This window comes from Nothoprocta perdicaria, unplaced genomic scaffold (genome assembly GCF_003342845.1).
Source record: "Nothoprocta perdicaria isolate Ctin4 unplaced genomic scaffold, notPer1 scaffold_29, whole genome shotgun sequence".
NCBI lineage: Eukaryota > Metazoa > Chordata > Aves > Tinamiformes > Tinamidae > Nothoprocta > Nothoprocta perdicaria.
Genome location: NW_020455521.1, coordinates 4,445,037 through 4,459,222, shown reverse-complemented (window position 1 = coordinate 4,459,222; position 14,186 = coordinate 4,445,037).

The window sequence follows — 14,186 nt, the reverse complement described above, 5'->3', positions numbered from 1 at the left end:
AAGGCTGTTCCATGGCGAGGCTGTTCCGTGGCGAGGCTGTTCCGTGGCGAGGCTGTTCCATGGCGCGAGGCTGTTCCATGGCGCGAGGCTGTTCATGGTCCGAGGCTGTTCCATGGCGCGAGGCGCCGGTCTCTCCCGGCTCCCGGCCCGCTGCCGAGCGCGTTCGCTGCCGGCTGGCAGGGCGCGTGAGTCAGCGCGGCGCGCGCCTGTCGCAATCCCCTCCCGACTGCTCGCCGCGGCCTGTGCCTGCAGCGCCCGGCCGGGAGGCAGCGTTAGTGCCCGGCAAGCGGGAAGCGTGTCCGGGCCTGCGGCTTGGGCAAGGCCGCCGGTGCTGCGGCCGGCCCTCGGTCTGCTGCTCAGCTCCATCTAGCGGCATCGGCCTCGGAGAGACGCTGCGGCCGCGGCACGGGCCTGGGATTGGGTGGCTGTTCCGCAGGTGGATTCAGTTGCGGCTTTCCCGATCCCCTGGGATCGGTGCGTGTGCACTTGTGCATCTGTGCAGTGTGTGTGCGCACAGGCATAAAGAACAGAGCCACGCTGAGACGGTGCCGAAGCAGCGAGCTGGGCACCAAGCTGCTCTGCTTTGCCCCTGCCTGTCCCCTGGGGCGSTTTCGGGTCCCAGCCGGCCCTCCCGGAGAGCGCTCCCGGAGACCAAGGCAGGCTCTCCGTGGCCGAGGACGTGGCCGGGTGTGCGAACAGGCAGAGCAGGCCCGGCCCCRAGCTGCAGCTCGCGCCTAGTTAGTCTGCGCCTGGGGAGCGCTCAGGCTGCCTTTCAGCCCCGGCCCGGGGAAGGGCCCAGCCAGGAAGTTTGGACAGAGTCACAAGCTGCAGTTTGTTCCTGGCCGGGGCTCAGCTTGTTTTAAATGAAACTTGGAAAGTCAGTGTTAACTCCAGGACGCAGAATGGGTAAGAATYGTGTCAGCCAACCCGTTTGCAGGCTGTAACAGTTTTTTCTTTGAATTTTTGTATGTCAGATAGCAACTTGCACTTGAGAGCCACCGAGTGAGAGTTACTCAAAGCCTCTGAGAAGATAATGTCAAAAGCATCATCACTGTGAAGAGCCCATTTGCATTTTTCCCCAGGGATGCTCCTTGATAAACAGAGGTGCTAAAAGTAAGGATATTTGCTTATAATGACATGGTTTTTATTAATGCCRTCCTCGAACGGGAATTTCTTGGACACACTGCTCAAGCTGGGGAGTGGAGCGTGCACACGAGGGATTTGCTCTGYATTTGCATGCTGCGGAGCAGGGGCAAGTTCTGAGCAGCTTCTTGAGTCCCAAAGAGCAACAAATTCACAGGAAAGCAAGGCTGAGCTGCTCGCACGCTGCAGCGCCTTCCACTTCAAAGTGCCTCGCACGCATTAGCTCACCCGCGATGAGTCCCGTCATGAAGCGGTTATGCCTTTGTTTCCTCGTACCACACTGTTATTATATATATTAAGGTGGTGCCTAGGGGCCCAGCTGAGATCAGGGCTCTGTTGTGCRTAGCTGGAATAAAAAATAAAAATTCAAGAAAAGACAACAAAAAAAACCCAGCCCAGCTTCTGTCCTGGTGGATGAGTTCATGATGCGCTGGGCTAGCAGGGAGGTTGTCCTCGCCGGAGCCATTCCYTACACATTGTATGGAAAAGTGTGGTGTCCCCCGTGCAGCTACTGCGCGCTGACGTGGGGGTGACACCGCGTGTGACACCTCTCAGTGACAGCTCACTCCTGCACCCGCATTGCAGGGCCTTGGAGCTTGGCTACAGAGCGAACACACGGTTCTGTTAAGTGCGAAGTGCTGCTAGAACAGCTCTTAGTTTGCCGGAGCTTCAGAGATACCATGAACCAAGATACAATGAGCAGCACTAATATACAAAATTTGCTGCCTGTGCCAGGGAGGAGCAGCACTGCACAGCCACAGCAGCCTCACAAAGGTGTATGCAAAAGGCTACGGGGCTATGGGACCTGGGGAAAAAAAGGAAAGGAAATCCAAGTTATCTGTGAATACAAGCTGCAAATAGGAACTCAGGAGACAAGGGGTATAAGAGCACATGTCCGTGTATCTGGGACTAAACTGCATGCTGGGTTTGGGCCGAAGTGAAGCTCTTACTTGGGAATATATAGTCAGGACCATTGGTGCAGGGGAGCTGTCAGCTTCCAGGAGATCAGCCGTGAGGATCAGGTAGGTCCTAGGAATTTGTTTTCCCAGGGATTTTAATACTGAGAAAGAAGCATCTTAACACTTCCACAGCTAGTTCATTCAGCTTTGTATTTTACTTCCTTTCTGCTACCCTGTATAGTGCAAGTCTAAGTAAGTATATATATATATAAGTACATACATATATGTAAGTATAGCAAGTGTAGGTTTTGGGAAGGCAGATCTGTTCTTTTTACATGTGTCTAATGTAATAGGGCCTCATGTTGAGGGGTGTTAGGCCCTGTCCTAATAAATACAGTGAATTAATGTATTTGCATGACCATCCCCTTTAGCCGTGTGGAAGGAATACTGTTAGTTGACCTTCTTGTGCTGACAGCTTTCCAAAGTTTGGGAATTCAGACATGAGCCAGAGAACTTGACTGTACAATCTGTCTTGGTGAAAAGCCAAGGAAAAAGCCTTACTTCAATGGCAGATATTTTTTTCTGGGGCTTGATACCATATTTTAAAAGCCATTTTCTGGTCTTGTCTAAGAGTTGGGTGATTCCCTCTGGAGCTGTTTGGTCCCCTCACCAATCTGACACTGGCTTCTCCAAGGAAGTCAGGAACAGAGCAACTGTGAATCCACAAACTCTGCACACTCTGTGGACGTGAGTACAAACTTGTGAAGATTTTGCTTCATTTACACTTCGCCTTTATGTACTTTATCATCTCTCAACGACCCGCCTGCACTTTTTAATTACGGCAAGCCTTCCATCATTTTTGTAACTTTTAAAAAGCCAATTATATGACAGTCTCGATTGCCTAAGAGTTGTAGTAAATTGTGTACATGTGTAAGTGAGGGTAATTGTTCTTTCTTGTTTGTTTTTGTGCTTTTCACCTGTCAGATTTCTAAGTTATATAATGGTTGCCTTTGGCTTGTGATCAAGGTTTCAGATAACTATGGCTCTGCTGTAGTGCACCAGGGAGTTGACGTATGGCTAATCCACCTGACAGGCCCTGGCTCTGCACTCTGCATGTGAGGATGAAGGATTTTGCTGCTAAGATGGCACTGTCAGCCATGTATTAAGAGAAATCAAGGTCCCAATTTGCATCTCTAAAAAAGTATTAACAGCAATAAGCTAAATGCTGGTATGCAGTGCTACTGTGCATCCTTGTGAGGATGTGCTTGCAGATGTTTGGAGGAGACTGGGCTCCCTCTGGCTATGGGGAGGATTAAACATGCTCAGCAGCTCTGAAAACCAGATGTGTGTAAAATCCAAAGCCACCTGTGTTTTCCCAGAGCAATCATAATTGGAARACCTTCAAGACTTTCTCTTATTTACGTAGCACCTATTTTGTGTCCTACTTTTAGAAAAGTCTTACAAGTAAGGATTTTTCATACCTGCAAGTATTTATTACTTATTATTGGTTATTTGTATTGGCAGAATATCTGGCAGGCCTTCCTCTCCRGCAGAGATGGAAAGATGGTCTTTACCCTAAAGAGTGTAAATCCAAGGCAAAAATTGTCTTACCAGTATCTTAAGAAAACATTTAGCTCTAAGGCTGATTAGGTTGTGCCCACAAATATTTGCAGGAATGCAGTCCGCCCACAATGAGCCCAGCCAAGGAAGATTTTGTGGGAGTACAGGGTGTATGTGCCCAGGGAGAGCAATTTGCAAGGGACAAACCTGAAAACATCCACTTTGACATCTGCCCTTAGCAATGCATCATTGATAAATAAAGCTAATAGAAAAATAGCTTTTAGATACTCCAGGTGGTACAGGCAATGGTGGGTAGACCAAAAGTGAGGACTGTGCCTGGATTCTCTCTTAAAATTGTCCTGGTGTCTTTTCCATGAGTAATAATCAGCTTGCAGATACAATATTGATCTAATAATGAATAATTGCCCTTGGAGCAAAACATGAGCCTGCAGCAAAGTCCCAAGGAGAGCCTAAGAAGACAGAAGAAAGAGCATGGGCACATGGAAGAAATAAGCATGGGGGAAAAGGTCTGCGTGCCTGCTGGTGCAAGTGGGAAAGAAGCACCAAGATCCTGGATACATCAGGAAGAGTCTGGGGAAGGCTCTTCTGGGGTGGAAACATTAGTTTTGGGGTGTAAAAGGCAGAAAATAGGAATCAGTTCAGACTGAATTTCAAATCTGCATGTTGGCCCTTATTGGATTTTATAGCTTACTTCCTGCAGATGCTGTGAATCAAGGTGAGGAATTGAAAGACTTATTTTTTACATTAGAATTGCATTAATTCAACTGTATAAACAGCAGGTCTATGATATAAAAATATGCTTTCATTTAGCTCATTATTTCTGTTGAGGGGTTGAAGTAGGTGATGCATCCAAGGACATCTGAAGAGATTCCTGAATTTCTTTGTTGTGCCTACTTCAGTGTGGTCCTACCACTAAGTTTTGGCAGCAATTCTTAGATTTGGAGGCCTAGATCTCACAGCTGGGTGCTAAGGAGGGGCTGCCTTTCCTTTTTTCCTTTTTTTCATTCTTTTTTTTTTGGTGAATTTTGGGTTGGATGCCAGAACTAGAAAGGTTTGCCCTAAATGAATTTTCACTCTTTGATTTGACAGAAGGGAAAAATCCACGAATGTGCAAATTGGCTATTTCAAAATCAGCAATGGTCAAACTTTGGAAGATGCCTCCCCACATAAATACAATTCAGCATAAAAGGGCACAATTTTTCATATGCAAAAAGAGAAATGTTAAGAAGAAAACACCTAATAAAGTACATTATTATCTGCTCTTTATCCTTAAAGGTCTACAAAAGCTGAAGGAGGAGCCTCGGGGGAGACCTTATTGCTCTCTACAACTACTTGGAAGGAGGTTGTAGTGAGGTGGAAGTTGCTCTTTTCTACAGAACARCTATGGATAGGACAAGAGGAAACAGGGGCCTCCCCAAGGACCCTTGCCAGGGGAGGTTGAGGTTAGATATGAGGAAAAAAATCTGCAAGGAAGGAGTGGTGAAGTGTTGGAACAGGTTGCCCAGGGAAGTGGTGGAATCTCCATCACTGGCAGTGTTCAGGAAACAGGTAGATGAGACACTTAGGGACACAGTTTAGATGAGGCACTTAGGGACACGGTTTAGCAGCCATGGTGGTGATGGATTTGTGGTTGGACTTGATGATCTAAAAGGTCTTTTCCGGCCATAACAATTCTATGATTCAGCCCAGCAGGGCTGTCTGTTGCACAGAGGAGCACTGCGTTGACAGAGTGGAGGATTACTTAAACCTGTTTGGGGAAGGAGGCTCGGTGAGGGCTGGGAAGCAGCYGTGCTAACTGCTGCTCCAGTGCAGAGGGGCAGGCTGTGCCCGTCCTGCCAAATATGCCGTTCCTGGCCCGGCAGGACAAAAACCCTGTCCAGGGAAGCTGTTTCCCATTTCCCCTCGTTAGCAGGTGGCATTTGCTGACTCCTCGGAAAACAGCTGACTGCTTCCTGGCCGGCTGGTTAGTGGAGGGAGCGTCCCTGGGGAAGGGTTCATTAAGGAAGTGTGGGGGTAGCAGCGGCTCTTCCTCAGTGCCACCTGTGAGCAACCTTGAGTGCTCTGGCCTCCCTTGGGAGGCTGGGGTGGTTGAGGTTCTGTCGAGGTGCTGTGTCCCGCCTTGCCGGAGCTGGGCTGCTGGCAGTGGCCGAGTGCAGCGGAGAAGCGATGTGCCCCAAAACGGGGGGTTCCTGCACGGCCCCCTGGAGACAAACCCCGGAAAAACAGCCTCCACAGGTGAGTCAGGCTGTGGCTGAGCTGTGATTCCCATATCCCTGGAGAGATCTGCTGCTTTTAAGCTGTGGGACGTTATTCACCAAAGAAAACTCTGGCTTTTAGGGGCAGAACGGCAGGAATTAAACCGCGCTCTCCCTTCCCGCCGCCTCCGCGCTCGGGCGGCGCCTCGAGCCCGCCCTGAGGCGCCGCGTTCCCCGCGGCCGCCGCTGGGTGGCGCCAACGGCCGCCAACGGTTCCCGCGGCCGCCAACGGCTCCTGCGGCGCAGGGGCGCCGCGGCTGCCGGAGTGCCCTGCCACGGCCCTGCCTCGCACCCGCGTGCAGGGGGCCGTGCGGGAGCGTGGTGGCTCTGCCCGGAGCGCGTCGGGAGGGATGGTGCCGGTTTACCGGGCTAAAAACGCCCGGGTCGCCCTGCAGAACGTGGTGGGTGGAGGGTTTGCAGGGTGTGATCCTGATTGCGCTTGCATCCGCTCGGGTAGRTGTAGCGGCCAGGTTGTGGGGAAGGATGGGATCTAAATAAATAAGTTAATCTCGTGATCCTGGGTTTTCTGTTTAGATTTGAAAAAGAAGGTGGAGTAGCCTGCTYCACTAATTCTTTTTCCGAGGCAGGTGATGAGGAACACTTATATTGGCTTTGTGCAATCCTTGTGCTTTCTAGGGGGGTAAGGAGAGGGTTAAGAGCAGTGGAAAGTCTGGGTATGTTGTTACCTGGCATGAAGAAGTGGGGGACAGGTATTGCCTGCATGCTTTTTAAAATGGCCGTGTGAAAATACTGCTTTTACTTCTAATTGCTGAAATCACTAAAAGTGATTGTGTGTCTTAAGCATACRTGGCCAATGTGTAAAGAAACCTCAGGGCTGGCAGTGGCAGAAGATGGCTGGTAGCTCATAAAACSCTCGGATCTGGTTCATGGTGAAAAGGATCACGGTGTTTTTGTGATAGCCCATGGGTTGGCACCATGAGCTGAAAAATGATGCACTGGGCAGAGCCTCAGTTCTGTTTTCCCCATGGTGTGAAGAGTGAAGCCACAGCTCCTGCTCTCTGTAAGATAGCCACCCTTGGCCTGGAAACACCGAGTGAGATGAACAATCTTGTCTCAGCTCCTTTACTTCTCTGACTAATCCGTTTGTGGATTATGATTTTTGCATCTAGTTTTATGGGTAATTTTGCTTGGTCTCAGCCATTAGGGATTTGTGTGCATGTTTCTTTGTGCTSAATGAAACAGCAGGCTGGTAATCGTGATTTTCTCCTTGTAAAGATTTATACACTGCAATCAAATAACTTCTTAGTCCTCTTTTTAATAAGCCAAACAATTGGGTCACCAAGGGCCTCTCTTTCAAGTGTTTTCTCAGATCTTCTTTGTGTCTTTCTGCCTCTACTCCCTTTCTTAGAGGAGACCGGAGAAATATTCTCCTCTTTGACTACTGTTCCCTTCCCATGCAAGGCAGCACAGCACAATATATCTTTTTCCTTTGCTGATTGCCGGGATAGTACTTGCTCATTTTGCATTCATCATGAAGCATGTGTAATGTCTTCACTTCATTTCAAAGTCTTTTATAGAATACCCTCTCTTGCCCTGTAAGTGTGGCCTGACTTTCCTGTTTTTACTTTTATTGCATTGTGTTTGCTTGAATGTTGTTCAGCTTAATTCACCTCATGATCAGGTTGTTTTAGCTTGTGGCAGTCTTTATATTGTAGACTGATATGTGTAAAATGATACAAGTCACGTAGATGTCATATGTGTTGCRTAGTGGAGAAGGTATATTTATGGRCTGTGTACCCAGAGGGAAACCCTGTAGCACCTCACTAGAAACTCCCCCAAACTAATCATGTTTCTCCCCTATCTCTGAGTTCTCTCATTTGCCCTGTCTGCAATCCATTTCACATCCTTTTTTGACATGGGATAGAGCTTCTTAAGCAGAGTACCCTGCAGCACTGAGACTTTACATCCATTATTACGTTTTCATAATTATCTTTATCAATCAACCCTGCAGTCTCGAAGAATGTAATCAGGTTTGTGATTCAGTGTCTATTTTCCATATAATCMAGTAGAGCAGCCCTGCTTATGTTCCTGTACTTTCATGCTTTGATTGCATTGCATGGGTTTGCCATTTTCTTGCCTTGCACTGAGAGTTATAATTACAGAGGTCAACCCACTCCAGGAAAATGCTCTGCTCTTCTGGCATGTTCCCAGATTTTCTGAAGGGGAATCTCTTCTCAGCATAATTATAAGATGCATGAAATTGGATTCTTGTGTGGTCCTCAAGTCCTGTTGTAAGTAGCTTGATGCTGAGGCCTGGATAGATAAGAAATAATCATAAGAGTGATACTGTTCTGTGAAATATCCTGGGATTTGTTGATCTTCACAAATGCCTTGTGCCTTTAAAACCTGCATTTGGCTTGCATGTTCTTGCAAATTAAAAAACCTTTAAAGATGTGCAGTAGAAGGACAAATTCTGTTTTACAGAGATGTTTTGCACATTCCCTGACATGTACCAAAACACCATTTTCATTCTTGGGAATGTGTTTTGGTCTCTGCACATGGACTAGCAAGCTTTTATCAGGCTGCTATCTTGAAGGGGATTGTAACCAATTAATCTGAGCAGGGGCAGATTTGGTTATCAGTCCGGCAGCCATCTGCTCCCATCTTCCCTTTTAGCCTCTCTGCAAAACCATCTGGAAGATGCAGAGTGGGAGAGAAAATAGGCAGATAAACTGACCTCTAAAATGATGCTCCAAAGTACCTTATCTTTCCTTCCAGAGAGAAAGGAGTATGGATTGCATACACAAATCTCATTTGTTAAGGGGAAATTCATAATTAACGTCCCTGCTTTGTCTAATTTTAAACTGAAATAGGGTGCCTTGTGCTAACTGGGAAGCCTGTTTTGTGGTGGGCTTGGATTCCTGTTTCTGAACCCTGCTAGTAAGTGCACACATACCTTGACTTCTAARGTATAACTAAGGCCTTACCCATTAATATTTCTAAAATATCTACAGAATTTTTGAAAGAAAAGTTCATCTCACATGCAAAGGGCTATTTAAAAATGCACATGTGATGGTTTTGTTCATTGGCTCAATTGTGTTGTAAAGTTTAGAGATTATATTGGTGTGGGATRTCCTAATGTGAACGCCAGTGTGCTGAGTGGCTGCATCCCCTTGCCCTGGTCTTAGGCGGCAAATGTTCTTGCAACTTGGAGCCCAAAATAGGGCTTTAAGTCTTGCTGCCTGCRGTCAGCAATGTTGTTAATGACTGGAATGGGAAGTCACTCAGTCCTCGGTCCTTCTGATGTGCTCTGTGAACAGGAGAAGTAGGCTCTGATTTCAGTCACCCTCTTGGCTGTTCTGTTCAATCGTGTGATGCACTGTTGATTTCCTCTGGAACTCCTGAAAGGGAGAAGTGTTCTGCATGGCAGGTGCTTTGTGCACTTAAAAGAATAAGCTTTTCTTCCTCCTCCTGTGTTTTTTTTTTTTTTTTTTTCCCCTGTTATTCCAGTCCCAACTGGGATTCCTTTGAGTGCAGACTCAGCAGTGTTATGGATGGAGAGATGTTTGGTCACATCAGACAGTCCTGAGATGCCCCGTGAACAGTTAAGTGAGGCTCTGGGCTACATTTGCACCTGCCCTTAGTCTGCTGAGCTGCATGTGGTTCCCCGGCTGATGTCCCTCTGGGCTCGCGCCCCACCTGCCTGGGGGCCAYGGGAGCCCAGGGCTGTTGCTACTCTGCACGTAGGCCCTGTGGTGATGGATGTGCTGTGTCACCCAGCTCYGGGGACAACGCTGGGCCAGAATTCACCAGCACAGAAATGGTAATCTCGGAAATACCCAGAGGTGCTCAGTGAAGGGACAAGAGGCATCTGAGGTGTATTGCAACAAGGGAAAGGACATCAAGAGGCTGGATGAGGTAACTGCGGAGGTRCTTGACAGCCAGGACTTCTTCAGAYGATTCCTTGACAATCCGTGACACTGCTTTCCCGTACACCAGTTCAGTGTGAATGTGAGTTGATCAGTTTTTTTGACCACAGGATGATTCAGAAGTGGCTGTTTCTTTCCCCAGACTTGCCTTCTTTCCTGATCCCCTAATCTTTGTCGCTTCATTGCGTCAATGACTCTGGCTGAATTCTTACCCTCTGCTGCATGGAGGGTTGGGCCTTTTTTAGAATAGTCTGTGGGGTACAGGGAACRTTAGTTCAATTACCAAAAGAGATTATCCGAGCTCATGGGCCAGGTCTGCACTGGTGTAAATCTACATTTACTTCAATTTGTAGTTGTTTGGGATCCAAACAGCAAATRTTCCTTTAAGGCAGTGAAGCAACAGCTCTCTCTGTGGCTTCTCACTGTGAGGGAGTGGTTTGGGTAGGAGGGTTCATTGCTATTTGGAGCATAATCAGCAAGCATTCATCCTCTGTACAGCCAGCACATAAAATTTGCAAGAGCTGCACACAGCGTGTGCCCGATCAATGTAAATCATTTAGCAACCCGCATAATGGATGTCTGGCTATTGGACTCAAAAATCCACTTGGTAATAGAGGCAGATGAGTCATGAGCGAGCTTTCCATTTACACGCAGCCAGTGTATCCACAAGAGGCTCTGCAAGCCGAGCAGGCTTTAGCTTCCCAGCCATTTTCAACAGTGAGAACGTAAGATGAAATAGTGTTACAGTATTTTCCAGTATTCTGCATGCCTTTATTCAGTACCAAGATGGCATTTTGCTGTAATGGATTTTATTTACTGGCACAGCTCAGTCCTGGTCATTGAACTCTGATCTTCTCCCCTTTACTGAGTGCTTGTGGTGAACGTATGTGACCGTGTGTGTCTTGGAAAGAGGTTGTTGGACTTCAGACCAGGATTTATTAGTTGCAAAATCCTCCTTGCCCAAATAGGAAGCTAGGGGATCCTCTCTGTGCTCAAGGAGCAGTGGGCAGTTGCTGCGGAAGCCAGAGCCTTGCAAATTAATTCAGCAGAGATTTCCTGGGATTAAATTAGAGTATGGCCCTCATTTAGAGCAGTGACATCAGAGCGGGAGCGTGTTGGCTGGGAATCAGCAGCTGCAAGGCATAACAGATGATGAGCTTTCTCCTTGCCAAGGGATGTGAAATCCCTGACCCTTTTCCCATGGTCAGTATCTATTAGCCTGTCAGCAAACGCTGTGCGCTGCTAAGCAGGGGTTTGAGCTCAGTTTCTTTCCTTTCCTGAGTAACTTGTGTGTAACCTGATAGGAAACTCTGCACCTCTCCTTTTCCCATCTCTGTTCCCCTTTTCAGTGTCATGGCACTACGAATCAGCAGGTAAATTAAATGTCTTGTAATTTCTTCTCTGAAATGAGAACTCTAGACCTTGTTAACAAAAGAACTTATTATCTGTTATTTTACCTGGATTTTGCYTAGATTCTTACAAACTTCCTTTTATTCTCCTCTTACGCTTGTTTATGACTTACGTCCAAAATGAAATGGGTGCAGCTTTGTGAGCATCATCTGTTAGCTGGTTTGTTGTAAGAAAGAAGAATGCCCTGGTTCAAACTCACTGATTCTTAGTGCTTGCCTGTTTAGCCTCAGGAAAGCTGAATTTGCCTCTGTGGGACCTAAAGAAGCAGTGGTTGTTTTTGTGTGAAATTCTAATAGCAGATGTGGTTTTTTTGCCTTTGGGGACACTGTGGTAACTTGAAAACAAAGTTCTGTGATCARAGGTCGTCCTCTAAGTGCCTGGAAAAAGTATAAAAGCAGGTCAATGGCATTAAAAGAGAGTAGAAGCTCCCTTGCATTAAAAATGTATGTGATGATACTTGGTGTTTCAAATTCAGGGTCTCCTTGTGCTTCGTGACAGTAAGTTAGAGGGCAATGGCTTGCTTGGAAAGAGGAATCCTGTTCCCACAGAAAGGACATTTGTGAAACGTGATCATTGCAGYGCTGCCACACGTGGGCAGGACGTCTCAGGGACAGAGATGTGATCTCCCCAGCTCTGGCTCCAAGTAAGATAAAGGGTAACAATTTCACAGATGTAAAAAGAAGGGGAGGAATAAGAGGCTATGGATTATAGATCAAGGCTGTCTCATTTGTAAGTGAGAACACAGGAAGCTGCTTTTGGTCACAGATGCTTTTCATGCAATTTATCTTGCCTTCTTCATTGGCAGGTGGGCTTGTCTCCCTACATATATATGTATCTTTTTTCATCTCCCCTCTGTCTCCTTTGTGCCTAGAAACCTTCATCACAGGTTAAAATAGATTCTGCTCTACAGAATCAGAAAAACAAGGGCCCTGTCTGAAAGTACTGGCTGCATTCATATCAGTCTTATGAAATCCAGCCTCCAGTTCAGTTTTTCATCAGTACTTGTGGAAATAATTCCAACTTTATATGAACAGAGATGTTCCAGAGACCTGGACTTTGCTGTCTATGGACATGCTTCAGTTGAAGCAGATTCCTGTATCTCTGCCCTGTCCTGCTTTGTGCCACAGCCTCAAAACACTGAGCAAAAGGCATGAAAGTTTTGTGTGAAAATGGTGAAATAAAACAGAGCCCACTAAAAAATAAAGGGGGGGAAAAAAAGTACCTGGTGGAATAGGCTGATGAACTGGCTATTTTTATTCTTTCTAGAGCAAAGCAAAGAGGATTAACTTTTATTCCAGAAAAAGCTACTACATAGTGGGACTTGCAAATGCATCTCCTCAGGGATTTCTCCCCACACTGCGCTGGTGACTGAAAACAAGGGGAATGGCTGAATGATGGTGCAGATGTTTACGGAGCTGTTAAGATTTATGTTCGAGGACTGTTCAACCCTGAAGCTGTGCTGTTTTTGGGGAGGAAGAAGCTGGCAGGTCAGTGGGAGATAACTGCCTCAATTTCTCTTCCTGTCAGTGTAAGCTGCTTTCAGGCTCCCCAGTAAACTGCAAATTAGCCAGCTGCAGCTCCTGGGTGGTACAGTCCTCATGGCAATAGGCTGGCCTGTTTTTTATCCCCTATGTCCTTTATGCTAGAAAGAACATGCCCAAGCCTATGACTAGACTGATATGGCAATACGAAGTCATTAAGTTCAATAAATATGAATGAGTCCTGAGCTGACACTTGAATATTTAGCTTTCAAATGTTCTTGTGTTAGGCAATCACAATGTTCAGGTTGATTAATTTGATGTATAGAGCTTGTATATTTGACACGTCCCAACAACATTGCCGGGGCCTTGGCTCTCTAAAGATGAGACTAGTCAGCATGTTTTTTAAATACCACACACAGCTAAGGGATGTTTGTTTCCTATGAAGGCAATAAAAGCTTTGAAGGACAGTTTGTAGGGAGCCTTCAAAGAAAAGGTCGTAGAATAAAAGGCTGTTCTGCCTTTTGGGAAGGTGGAAAGAATCAGTGAAGAAAAGAATGACTTTTTTTATGATACTAGAGAGATACRGTTGATAAAGTGTGTGTTTAAAACAGCCTGGTGCTAAATGTATACTACTAGGTAAGGAGGACGTGTAAGTTATCTACACAGGAGAAGAAAAATAAACACAACTTACATATTTGTAGAGATTCACTGAAGTTATCTTGCCTATCTGCTCAATCCATTCAATTTTTGACAGGTAGTGTTATGCTAAGTAAAACAGTGTGATGATAAAACCTCCAAATCCCATTATACAGTGTGGGAAACCATGCTATTAGGGGAGACTCTTTGCCTTGGCTTGACTTGCTGTCCTGGAAGCCTGTTGTCATTGAAGAGCGAAGGCTGCATTTCTCCGTGCTTCCATGCTGGATTGACTTCATCTATCTGAGGGATGCTCTGCTAAGGAGGGAGGAAGAGTGGGGTGCATGTGGGCTGTATGTGCCTTTAGGTTCATTAGATCATGAGTATTTTGCCTTAAGTTACTGGATGCCCAGGTCAGTCCGCAARACTGATGAATTATCAGAACCCAGCTCTAAATCTGCATGAGAAGGTCATGGAGGTGAGTTGAAGCAAAATGCGTTATTATGCTGTACAAGGCAAAGCGAGGTAGGATGAGGAGTTAGACAAGGTAGGTGAGCGGTGCCCCTGTCTGTGGGGCACGTGAAGAGGGGGCCTGGGAAAGCAGCAGCGAGTCAACACTTTCCTCTTTGCCTGCAGTCTGTGACWTCTTAGTGAAGCACTTCCTTTCTTTTGGAATCTAATGTCCTAGAGACAGGAAACTTGGCCTAACTTTGTGGGGRTCTGAAGCTTTAACCTCTGTGTCATGGCTTTTAGTAATGCTTTTATGCAGATATTTTATGATGGCAGCATCTGTTGTGTTCCTCTGTGCAGGTGCTGTGGTGTGGCCAACTACATCCAGTTTCAGGCCAGCCTTTCCTGCTCAGGGAATGGACCACTGAATGGGGCTCATGG